Below are 12,766 nucleotides of genomic sequence, written 5' to 3'. Positions count from 1 at the left end.
GTCTTAGATTTCCTGACATTGTACAAGTCCCAATTCTGAGAAGGCAATTATTGTATTAATTCTTTATTCAACATCTATTAGTCTATGTTATTTGTTGCCCCCAAATCTTAGTGCCTTAAAACAATAACCATTTATTATTTCTTATAATTTCTATAGGTCAGAAATTTGGGAATGGCTCAGTTGGGCAGTTCTGGCTTGGGGTCTCTCATAAAGTTGTAGTCAGATAATAGCCGAGGCTGCATCCTCTGAAGATTTGACTGGGGCTGGAGGAGCCCATTTCAAGGTGGCTTACTCACCTGATTGGTAAATGGATAAAGGTTATTGGCTGGAGGTCCTAGGTCCTCTCTACATGGACCTCTCTAAAAAGGTGCTTGAACTGTCCTTGTGATATGATGCCTGGCCTCCCCTAGAGTGAGCAGGTGCAAGCTATATCCTTTTTATGATAGTCTTAGAAGCTACATAGCATTCCTTTTACCACATTCTATCTGTTATAAGGAAGTCACCAAGGGCCCACATTCAAGGGGAGGGGAATTAAACTCTACCTTTTGGAGAAAGATATATCAAAGAATTTGTAGACATACTTTAAAATCACCACAGCAACCAACCTATCTCTTTCTAAGGAATAAGGGGAAAACTACCATGGTTCTTTCTTCCCTTTATTCAATATTTGAATACCTACAATCATGAATGGCTAATAGGATTCAAATCTTGTGCAAACTCCCATTGATTGATAGTAGCTTCCAGAGGCACTTGTGTTACAAAGGATTCTGAGGGCACATCCAGGTTCAGCAGGAAAGAGGTCCATGCTTGATTAGTGATGTCTGCCATTAGCACCAGAGTAGGGAGAGCTGGTGCATGAGCCAAGCGTTTGTTATTTTCGTAGCAGGTATTTCATCCTGTCATTGAGGTGAATGTGAATAAGACAGTGGCCTAGCTCTCCAATTGTTTACAATATGCTTATTGAAGACTGTGGTGAACATAGCTACTCACAAAATTTTATTCACCCATTTTTTCATAGTGACAGAACTGTAGCCATACACCTGGATCCTCTGAAGTTAGATGTGGCTGCACTACCAAGTTTTGTCCATGTCGGTAGAAATGATGTACATCACTACTGGTCCAATACCTTAACATTAGGCCATACCTAAGAGATGATGGAGGAAAAATATGGAAGGAACCAAGGTCCCTGAATGGCCATGTGGAGTGTAGCTACTAGCCAACCTGAAACCTGCCTCCTGGACTTTTACATGACAGAGAAGTAAATGTTTTTGTTCTTTACGCCCTGGTCTTGGGTACTTTTATCTTACAGCAACTAATGTAACAAACACAGATGAGATAGATGATCAACACTAGGACACAACATTGTAGACCCACTATTCTTCGATAAAAAGAAAGAATCCAAAGCCAAAGTTTAAAAAAACTCTAGTCTTCATGCAGTATAACATACAAAAACATCATCATTAACCCATGTGACCAAATGAGTCATACTGAGTATTGGTGATATATTAAACAACAATAGTACCCAATTGTAAATAGCAATGACTCCTAAAATTGTTCTGAGGGCTACATGTTCATGGAGTGCTTTGCACAGTACATGTAATAAGACATAAATGCTTGATAAATGTCAGCTATTTTGTCCTTATAAATTCACTCCTAAACCTGGCGGCATGTTTTGGTGAAAAGTATATATGCCAATAATTGGACTTTTTTAAAAAAATACTTAATCATGATTCTGGTCCATTATTTCATTTCTTTTTATGGCCAGGTCTACTTACTATTAATCCATTACTTGATATGCAACCAGGATGATGTCTGAGGCAAGAAAGCTAACATACAGCACAGATGTGGTGCTGGCTCCAAGGAGTCAATTGTAGCGTGAAATTGAAACACTAAAACCATGAAAGGAATTTAAAGCATTAGAAGTCAAATCAGTAATTCTAGGTCTGGGCCAAGGTGCTCTGAGTTTTGGATATATATTAACCTTCATGAGCAGAGCTGCTGCATAAGCAGTAATTTTTTCACAAAGAGATGCTCTTAGTAGAGAAACACACACTTCACAAATATATGATGGCAGAGAATGGCCCCTTCCCTGCTTTTCAAAGACATCCAGGAAGAAGACGCAATTATCAGCAATTACATACCTGGTTCCTCCCAGTATGAAGAAGAAAGACACTTTTTAACCTTTGTTCCTTCCACATGTTCTTTGATGCCGGGGTCTCTGACAGTCTCTAGGCTAACGTGTGGGAGCTTGGGAGGGAGGTTGAAGGCCATGGCTATGGGAAATGAGAAAAAACATATGATCAGTTCTTGTTCTCACTGAGCTTCCAATCCTCTGGGAAAGATGATGTTCACACAGGAAAAAACCGAAGGTGAGAACTAGAAAGCCACAGGTAATGAATGGTTAAATCATGCTACACAGGCTGAATGCTACTGGAGGCTGAGAAAGGATTGCTCCCTGTAAACTGGCTTAGACCCAGAAAATGTTAGAGCTGGAAGGGATGAGCAGCTTTGTATTGGTTTTCTTCTTGCGGTTGGTAATTGCGTATCAGTCCAGTTCCTGTTCAGAGTGTATTAAGACACCCATTCCAGAGCCAGGTAGGGAAGAAAACCCACCATGGATTGTTTTCTGCCTGGACAATGAGAGACTTTTTTATTTGTTTGTGGGGAGGGGTTTTGCTTTTGGAATGGGGCAGGGGGTGGTAAGAAGAGGAAGAGGAGATAAAAGAAAGAAGAGGAATTTCATGTCCCTCCTGCAGCACGAGACAGCAACTCTGAGAATGCTCCCAACCACCCCATACCTCCCCTTCGGCCTTGGGTTGATTCTCTTCCCATCTCTATTCGAGAGGAAGCAAACGAACGTACTTAAAGTGTCATATGGCTTTTCCATATATTTGTATTCACTTGTATATAAATGATCATAGGATTTCTTATTGGGATTTGAAACTTTGAAAGCTCCCTTCCATTCCCAAGATGGCTTTGTCTTTTCAAAGTCTGAGAAATATCCCTTCAACTGTATTTGAGATGTGAGAGAGTCAGGGTAAAAAAAATTTTTTTTTAGCTTAAGAAAATTCTCAGACATTTTTTGCTAAGCCATAAATCAACAGTGGTTGAATTAAAACAGATCAAGCTTGGCTTGGGTTTAGACCTCCATGAGGTCTCTGGCTAAGCTTGAAGGAGAAAAAAAAGAAGTTAATACTTTTTAAAAAACCAACTCTTGTGCACATCCAGTTGGAAGAGAGCAAATCCCATTTAGTGAGAGCCGACTCTTCTAACTCCCCCTGCAAATCAGTCATTGCTTCATGTTGGCCTCAAACCTGGTTTTCTGTCCTTTTCCCTACACAGGCACCAAGACCACAGACAGGGAAGAAAATGGAACCTATTTGGAGAATCCAGAACCCACCTGTCAGATAGTGTGTCTTACCCAGGGAAATGGTTCCTAGTCCTTAATACTAACTTTGGTGAGAACATAATATTGGTTCCTCAGTATTTGGTTTCAAATCAACAGCTTATAGAAAGAACCACAGTGGTCCATCCCCCAAGACAGAAGACCTAGGCTGGACACTGGAAGGATGCTATGCATAGGATGCTGACCTTCCCTCTGTCTCCTCGATGTGTCACATCTAAAGGAAACATCTTTGTTCTCAAAGACAAAACCAAGCAGAAAGTCATTATGAATGGTTTTCAAAGGCGAAGTCTTCACAGAACCATGGTTTCAACTCTTTTTATCACAAATCTTTGGGGCATCTCTCTGTGTAGCAACATAAAAGAAGTTTCCAAAGCCACTGGAATTTTTTTTTTCTTTTTTGGCCACACCTGTGGCATGTGGAAATTCCCGGGGCAGGCTTGAACCCACAGCACAGCAGCAACCCAAGGCTCTGCAGTGACAACACTGGATCCTTAACCTGCTGAGCTAAGGATCAGCGTTGCATTTTTTTAGGATACATATTATTTCCTAGGCCACTACAAGTGTTTGATTCTGTGAGTCCACAACTTTGGAACTTGTAGTATTTAGGTAATTTAAGAATTTTATAATGGTATGTGATTTTTTTCTTTTTTTTGTAATTTTATTGTCCATGTTTAATTTTGGGGGGCAAGTGTCAAAAGGAGCCCTACTCTCACCCTCATCTCAACTTATAATCATCAACTGATCCACCTTGGTTTCTTTCTTGCTAATGTAATGAGCAAAACAGTTATTTCATGGACAATTTAAGTCCTGGAAAGCTAAAACCCTAAGAGATATTTTACCAATGTTTATATAGGACAGGCACATATCCATTGGGTTTAAAATCTCCAGTTAATTCACTTAAACATAACTGTAACAACATCACATAGAGAAAATGAAAGAGTCTTAAGTTCCAAAAAGGTGTTTTTAATCTCTGATATTGACTATAAACTTGTTGCTTTGGCTCATTTAAGCAAAGATGCAAAGAAGGTCCTTATAATATGTGTTAAGACCACTGAAGCCTATAAGATGTTAACATTATTTAGCCTCTAAATTGGCTAAAAGTCACAATGCCCTTGATGTACCTGATGATTCTTTCTTGGTTCTCAAACTACCAAATATGTTACTGTCTTTTTTTTTTTAAATACATAAAAGTCTCAACACCTGTTTTTCCCTGAAGGGCCTGAAGCAATTCTCTCCCACTTTATTCTGTATCTACTCTAACTTTTATAGTAGAAGCCTATGATGTTGCTTTATTTCCATAGTTCCCAATTCTCTATCTCCAACTATGTAAATGCATAACACATTATCATCTGGGGGGAGAAAACAACCAGCCATGGAATCACACTTTGCATACATTAAATGCATGAATTCACCAGTTCAAAAATTAAGTGTATTCCTCAACTATGTTATTTGGAACCAGACGTGCTTTAAAATTTTTTTTCATAGAGACCATGTTATGAATGATTGAAGTATGTTGTTTTTACTATCAAGATGAATGATAATATTAGTTTCCCTCGTTTCCAATTATTTCTTTCTGTTACACCTCTGCCCTCTAGTTTCCAATTATTTCCTTGTGTGAATTCTAATTTTTTTTTTTTTTTTTTTTTGCTTTTTTAGAGCCATATTTGCAGCATATGGAAGTTCCTAAGCTAGGGGTCTAATCAGAGCTGTAGCCGCTGGTCTACACTATAGCCACAGCAATGCCAGATCCTCAACCCACTGAGCGAGGCCAGGGAGCGAACCCCCAAACTCATGGTTCCTAGTTGGATTCATTTCCACTGCACCAAGATAGGAACTCCTGAACTCTAAATTTTAACTGAGGACTCTGAACACAGGGATGGTATCTCTCCCAAGGCAACCCCAGATACTAGAAGCAAACCTCCACTCCCAAATCTCACATCTAATGCCCCAGTAGCCAAAAGAATTATTTTACCTATTCCTCTTTCCAAATCAGAAACAAAGGAAGTTTTATAGTATTGCGAGTTAGAGATCAAACTGATTTCTAGCTCTGCTACACACTACCTGTGGGAGCTTCAGAAAGTTATGAAACTTCTCTGAACTTCTGTTTCCTCCTGTCTAAATAGCAGTAATATTTCCCTCCATCCTAAAATGAAGAGAGTAACACCTAGTCACTGGATTGTTATAAGACTCAAATGAGATAATGTATAGAATGTCCTCAGCACATGGTTAAGTGCCTGATGAATAACTTTAACTCCCATGCCCCTCCTCCCATGTAGTCAGTGGTGGGAGAGAACTATTCCCATCTAAATCCCCCCAACCCCTCGGCAATGAGTCAGGGGACCATCCAGGACCACTTGTACTGTCTTTGCAAAGAAAACATTCCTCCCAAAACTGCAAGTCAAGCAGATTTCCTCAGGTTAAAACAAACAAGCGAAAAACATGGGTTGGAGTTCCCGTAGTGGCGCAGTGGTTAACGAATCCGACTAGGAACCATGAGGTTGCGGGTTCGATCCCTGGCCTTGCTCAGTGGGTTAAGGATCCGGCGTTGCCATGAACTGCGGTGTAGGTCACAGACGCGGCTCGGATCCCGCGTTGCTGTGGCTCTGGCGTAGGCTGGCAGCTACAGCTCCAATTCAACCCCTAGCCTGGGAACCTCCATATGCCGAGGGAGCGGCCCAAGAAATGGCAAAAAGACAAAAAAATAAAAATAAAAAACATGGGTTGTGTTTATGAAGATGACTTCTTGGTAAGCCCAGCTGCTCATCTCTGTTGCCAATCAGTTCCAACTACAAGCAAAACTGGCACGACCCTTCCGCAGATAGAGAAGAGCTGCTCATCAGACCAGTTTGGAGTTCTTCAAATCAGAGGAAAATGGTGAGACTGACACATTTGTTGATGACTGAAAAATAAACAGGTAGGACATCTTAACCATCCTTTAAATAGAGATTCTAGTGCTAGGTCTATTTTAAAAAGAGTTTCAAGTTATTATGTAGGCCAATGTTTTCCAAACTGCAGAGTGCAATCCACTAATACACTGTAAAATCAACTTAGTTCATTACTATCAGCATTTAAAAAAAACAAGATTGGAGTTTCCGTTGTGGCTCAGTGGTAATCAACCTGACCAGTATCCATGAGGATGTGGGTTTGATCCCTAGCTCTGCTCAGAGGGTTAAGGATCTGGTATTGCTTTGAGCTGTGGTGTAGTTTGCAGACACAGCTTGGATCCTTCCTTGTTGCTGTGGCTGTGGTGTAGGCTGGCAGCTGCAACTCTGATTTGACCCCTAGCCTGGGAACTTCCATATGCCATGGCTGTGGCCCTTTTAAAAAAAGGAGAGAGAGAGAGAGTTGAATAGAAAGAAACAGAATGCTTCAAACAAGGTAATGGTGAGTATTGTTTCATAAAGCTGGATTGGGATATATAATATATATAATAAATTTTTTATTGTGGGATGCAGCCAAAAATTTTGAATACCACTGATTTGAAAAGGACTTTTTTTCATATAAAAGTATTATCTACATTTAATGAGAATAACTTTAATTTTGAAAGTTCTTTCCAGAACCAAAAGAACTGCCTCCTCATTTAAAAATAAATATATGGAGCCACCAAAAACTTGAGTTATAGTCCAGAAAAAAGCTGTAAACTTTGTTAGATTCAGAGATGCTTGGGGTTCAGTTGTCCAAGACAGACTGTCAATTCAAACAAAACTGAGATTTACCAAAAAATAAAGCAGATGTGGTTATACAAATACTGGTCCAAATGGTAATGATTATTTGAATTTTTGTTGAAAAATAGGAAGTGAAATGATCCCCATGAATGAGAATGATGAGAAGGGAGCAAATGTGGTGTCTTTTCCAATAGTATCTGGTACATAGTAAGTACCCAATAAATATTTTTCAATAAATGAAAATGTTACTGTTACAGGGATAACCAGCCATATCTTTCAGAAAGTATTTGTGGGAGGGAAAAAGAAAAGAAAGCAAAACAAACCCACAGCTCTTGGGAGGTTTGACCAATAAAATGACATTTAGTAAGAGTGATGGAAAACAATGCTCTGAGTAATTCCATATTCTGGGTATGGGAAGGAGTTACTACCTATGCCAGTTATTCTCTGAATTCCACTCACCCCTACCCCACCCAATCCACTCTCTACTTTTCTCTACCCCATTCTGTGTCCCTGGAGGCTGACCTCTAGGGACTGTATCATCTGCCTCCTTTGACCTTTCCCTTTGGCCATCTGGCTTCTGGTTGAGTTTAGCCAATGGAAATTAGGGGGTGGGAGGAGAAAGAGGTCAGGGTATTTCTTCTCTGCTCCTATTCTGCTTCAACACCCGAATTCTGGCAGACAATGCACTTCCCTAAGACTGGCTCCCACTAGCTCCCCGTGCTATGGCTCCAGCTCTCCCTGACCTCCTCAGACACTGGTCCCTCCTCCTCCTTGAGGCCCAGAGGTGGTCATGGATCCTCACTGTTGCTTCAGTATCCCTCAGGGGTCCCTTCATTTCCAGAAAGCTTCCTAATTTTAACCACGTTTTTTGCCTGGACAATGCGAGATCCTGGATATAAAAGCATATGCATGTTAGCTTTCTTTTTTTTTTTAATTGAAGAGTGGCACCAAACATGTAAGCCAACAACTTTTCAAAGCACCATTTCATTTCTCCTTAATAAATTAAATGGCATGTTAAGTTCGTGAGAAGTCTCAGAGTCATTCTAAATAGCATTTACTTTTGTAGAGGACTGTGAGCTTTCAGTGGTTAGGCTTCTGGCTGTTTGGTTTCTGGATAAAGAGAAGTGTCCTGTGATGAGACATGAGGGTTGGCCAAGCCCCTTTGGGCTGGTTGTCTAGAAAATGCTCAGTAGGAATATTTAGGCTGTTGGGGTAAGAAAAAAGAGGAGTTTGGTAGTAAGTAGAGAAAGGGGAGAATGGGTCTGGCTTCCTTTCCCCCAGAGTTTCAGCAGAGAATGAAGAATGAAAGAACAGTGCAGTGGGCAAAGGCACAGCAGGGAGACAATCCTGGAAAGAGATTGGGCATGGTCTCCATGCTTCAGATTAACCAAGGCCCAACATGGCTGCAGTGGCACCTACATTGCAGCCCTCCTTACTTCCTTTGTTCCTCTGCCCTTGTTGGTATTGGCCACTCAATCATCTCATCCTTTTCTTCTGAGCCTCTGCATGAACCCAGTCACTCACCCTCCTCCAGCAGTATCTTTCCTTTCACTGTTCTTGGGCTTGTATACTTGAGCATTGTCTAGGGTTTTATTTCCACCCTGGCATGTCTAAGGTGATGGAGTGTTGGTATGATCAGAGGCTAGGTATAGACCAAATAACAGACTGAGGTTAGTAAGGGTAGAAAGTCTGCCCTCAAGTGCAAGAAGACATATGAGGGCAAAGTATCCTCTTCCCAGAAGAAGTGAGCTCCCTAAGTAATAGAGATCCCATCTGTATTGTTCATCTCTGTGTCCTCAGTGCAGGGCCTATAATAGATGCTCAATGAATATTCATGTAATGCATGATGGTGTCAGAAACCAACCAATAGCTTGTGCAAAAGATCTTTAGGCTGAGCATTGAAACTAAAGGTCAGGTGGGCAACATCTAATAAAAAGCACATGCTCCTAAAGTTAAAGGACACTGTGACTCCAATGTGACAGACTTACATCTTAACTGGAAACACTTCACCAAAAACTAGAGCCTCCACGGAGGAAGTTCCTTGGGCCTACAGAGGCTCCTGTGTCCGCTTCTGCCCCTCTCCCCAGATGAAAGGATCCCATCTGGAACACGCCGTAAACCAGATGTGCTGCAACAACCAGCATAAAGGTCTCCCTGTGTTCACAATTCCTGTCTAGGAAGTCAGAGAACTTTTGGGAAATGCAGAGAAATGGCCAAATTGGTTTGCCATGGAATGTATAAACCCAACTGACCCCATGATTGGATTTCATTCTCTGACCACAAGAGTGCCAGGCAAGGGAAATGACTGAAGTTTTCCCCAACAAGGGCCCATGAAGACAAACTGATTGACTTTAAACTTTCAGGTTTTAATTTGCCCTCTGCCCAGAAGGCCTCTAGGGATGGAGGGAGCAGCCCTGCCCCCCTAAAAATGGGTTTAACTTTTTTCTCTTTGGTTTCTTTGAAGATGGTATTATCTGAAGGAATTTTTAAAAAAGTAATACATAGTATTTTTCTAATTATAGAAGAAGCACATATTGAAGAGAGTTCTAGAAATCCCAAGAAAACATAAAAATAACACTTAAAGTCAACGATCATTCTTCTACCCAGAGATAATCTTGCAACTCACTTTTTGGTATATTTCTTAATAGGATTTTGATGTGGATATACATGGGTATAGGCATGCATTTTTAAAAATCAAGATCAATACTTTTCTAGCTCACATTACCCTGTTATAAACAAATATCCCAGAACATCAGCTTTTTCTCCACCTTTGTCTATATTTCCCCAGGCTTGAGTCCTAAAAGAGAAATTATTTTATTTATTTTTTTTATTTTGCTTTTTAGGACTGTACCTGTGGCATATGGAGGTTACCAGGCTAGAAGTTGAATCGGAGCTACAGCTGCCAGTCTACCCCACAGCCGCAGCAACATCCAATCCAAGCCACGTCTGCAACCTACACCACAGCGCACGGGAACACCGGATCCTTAACCCACTGAGAGAGGCCAAGGATGGAACCCCCAACCTATGGTTCCTAGTCAGATTCGTTTCCACTGTGCCACAACGGGAACTCCTAAAAGATAAATTAGTGTATCAAAAATACATTTTTGAAGCTCTTGACGCATACTGTCCAAATGCCCCCCAGAAAGGTGATACCAAATTTGACTTTATCTGTTGGTTTTAGTTTATCCTTGAAGGAAGTTTGCCTCTTTCCTTCTGAGTGATCCAGGAGTTGAGATTCTAGGGCCGGGTGGGGCTACTGAGTCCCACAAGTCATCAGTGACAGGAGATGGTATCTCTCAGGTCCTTTTCTCCTCTATGGGTGAAGAGGTGGGTTAGCCAACTCAGGAATGCTTTCCATCCAAATCTCTCATGACTCCACAAGTCAAAGATTGTGCTTTCAGGGATCCTCAGCTTTCAGTCCTCCTCATGTATTTGGGTACCACAGTTTTCCTTGGAGCTATTAACATGTGTTTTGTTGATTATAAGCACCAATATTTATACAGACCAAGAAAATACCTGTTGCGGGAAAGAACCTGGGGTTTGGTTTGGCAACAGTGAAATATCTGACTTGGAGAAGGCAAATAGGACTTCACACCGCCTGCAGAAGGTCGAAGTAAGGGAGGTTCAGGTGTGTCCAGGTTGGCCACAAATCCCGATTTCTCAACGAGATAGGTATTTAATGCTTGGGCCACCCTAGCGTCTGATTCCCTTTCTCCATTTGGGGAAATTCCTCACCAAATGCACCTTAGAAGAGTGTTTTCTCTTCTCCCAAAGCCAGATAGTCATCTTCCCTGCTTCCCCTGCAGTAGGATGGGAGCTTGTGACCCCAACTAGGATAAGCAGATACCCATCTCAGGTTAGAATCAGGAACTAGGGACTCGTGAACAAGATGAAGAAAGAATTCTTTCAGCAGCAGCAGTGACAGCAACATCCAGCCTCTAAACGGCTGCACTGACGGCGGCAGCTCCCAGAGTCCAGGGTTAGTGGTTTTGGTGAACAGCTCTGCTGTGTGGATTTGGCTGTTGTCCTGAAAGCATTTATTCTGAGCCTACTCCTGCCTTGATTTCTAAGCCTGTCCCGTAACTCTCCCAAGGACTCTGTGGGCTCCCTGATAGCCTTTCCACAAATTCCCTTTCTGCTTCAATCAGTCACTTGCAACCAAGAACCTTGACTGACGTATTAACAGCCTCTTTGGACTCAGTCTCCTCATTTTTGAAATGGGACTACTGGTGTCATCTCAGAACACTGAGATGAAAGAGCTCACAAAGGCATCTAACCCCATACCATGGCAATGAAGCTCAATCTATTGTCACCCTTGTTTTCCGTTTGGGGAATCTCAGGTTTCCTTGCCCATAGAGATTGAATGTGTTGGAGAGAAGCAAACTCAGGCTGTTTTACTCTCCGTTGTAAATATCACCATCATCATCTTGGTTTCAGCAGTCATTTATTGAGTGCCCCACTATATTCCAGGCACCATGATGGATGGCATACATACCCTGCCTCCAGCCCTCACAGCAGTGCCAGGTACCCATCCCTCCCATTTTACAGATGAAGAACCTGACACCAAATGCTTCACAATTTTGTCAACATCATCCCAAGGAATTTATGCCCCATGGAGCAGAAACTGTGGGAACAGTTAAGAAGATTCCCAGAAAGACGGAAGAACTTGAAATAAAGCCTATTCAGACACCCATACATAACCAGTTCAACCATTTTGACCATATCAAAACTATGAAATGGTTTCAGAGGTAAAACCTTGCCTGAAAGTCCTGTGAGTTGACTCAAATGGGGCAAATAGTTGTGCCTCTATTTAGACCGGAGACTCTCAGGGGACTGGGATGGTGTTTATCAAAATCAGCTTGAGAATTCTTTCAAACTACACATACCTGCCCTCCCCACCACCGTAAAGAACAAGGCTTGAGTGGCAGCTGCTGCTACAAGCAGATCCTGAGACCAGTCTCAGACACTCTGCACTTTGGGGAAACACAAGATAATTTTTTTTTCCACAAAGAATCATAGTCCGGCTCTACTGTCTGTAGGTGTTAGGAGGGGAAAAATTCCAAAGGTCAAAAATAAAAATACTAGTTGCGTACAGTGCAGCTGGAGTGACATTGCAATGACAGGAAAATGTGAACTATGTGGGAGAGGAGTCAGACATGCACACAGACAGCTTCTCAAAGTGGGAACTCCAGAGCTCCAGGCGTCTGGGAGGAAACCTTCAACCCACCCAGCGCAAACCTTCTGCTGCTTGCATGTCTTAAAAGTAAGGCTATGCTTTGGCTTTTGAAATGAAAAATTACACCAAAAGAGATGCCTGATTTTTATTAACTATCCTTAAAGGGAGTCTTTCACTAATTCTGGGGAAGATATTTTGCTTGAGTGCTTTCCCACTTTGGCAAATGTGATCCAGAGGAGTCAGATGGAAGGGGGTTTGCCCTGGGCGAACAGGAGAGCACAGAAACCCTGTCGACTCCAGGGACAATTTAAAGAAGAGAGAAGAGTTTTCCTTGAATCGATAGGGTGGAGCCAAAATAAATGGCTACTCTGGTTCTCTTTAGAAAACATTATTGCATTTTTTTTCACAAAAGAGATCTCTGATGCAATTGACCAGAGAGTGTACTAGGAGACCTGCTGGGTCAGAATTCACAGAGAGGCTAGGCCATGTCCTCAAGCTTCTGAAGCTGGTTGTGCAGCC

The 12,766-nt window shown here is 41.7% G+C and overlaps 1 long non-coding RNA gene across 1 annotated transcript in view; it reads right to left on the bottom strand.

Moving 5' to 3' along the window:
• The window catches only part of LOC110256854, a 71,238-nt gene continuing 59,126 nt past the window's right edge, over positions 655–12,766 (bottom strand). Inside the window, exons 3-4 of the long non-coding RNA XR_002338906.1 lie at positions 2,142–2,273; positions 655–896 (exon numbers count right to left, since the gene is read on the bottom strand). This is a non-coding gene — a long non-coding RNA (uncharacterized LOC110256854). The remainder of the gene's footprint in view (positions 897–2,141; positions 2,274–12,766) is intronic.

This window comes from Sus scrofa, chromosome 14, assembly GCF_000003025.6.
Source record: "Sus scrofa isolate TJ Tabasco breed Duroc chromosome 14, Sscrofa11.1, whole genome shotgun sequence".
Classification (NCBI taxonomy): domain Eukaryota; kingdom Metazoa; phylum Chordata; class Mammalia; order Artiodactyla; family Suidae; genus Sus; species Sus scrofa.
This window is presented reverse-complemented; position numbering and strand designations above follow the sequence as displayed.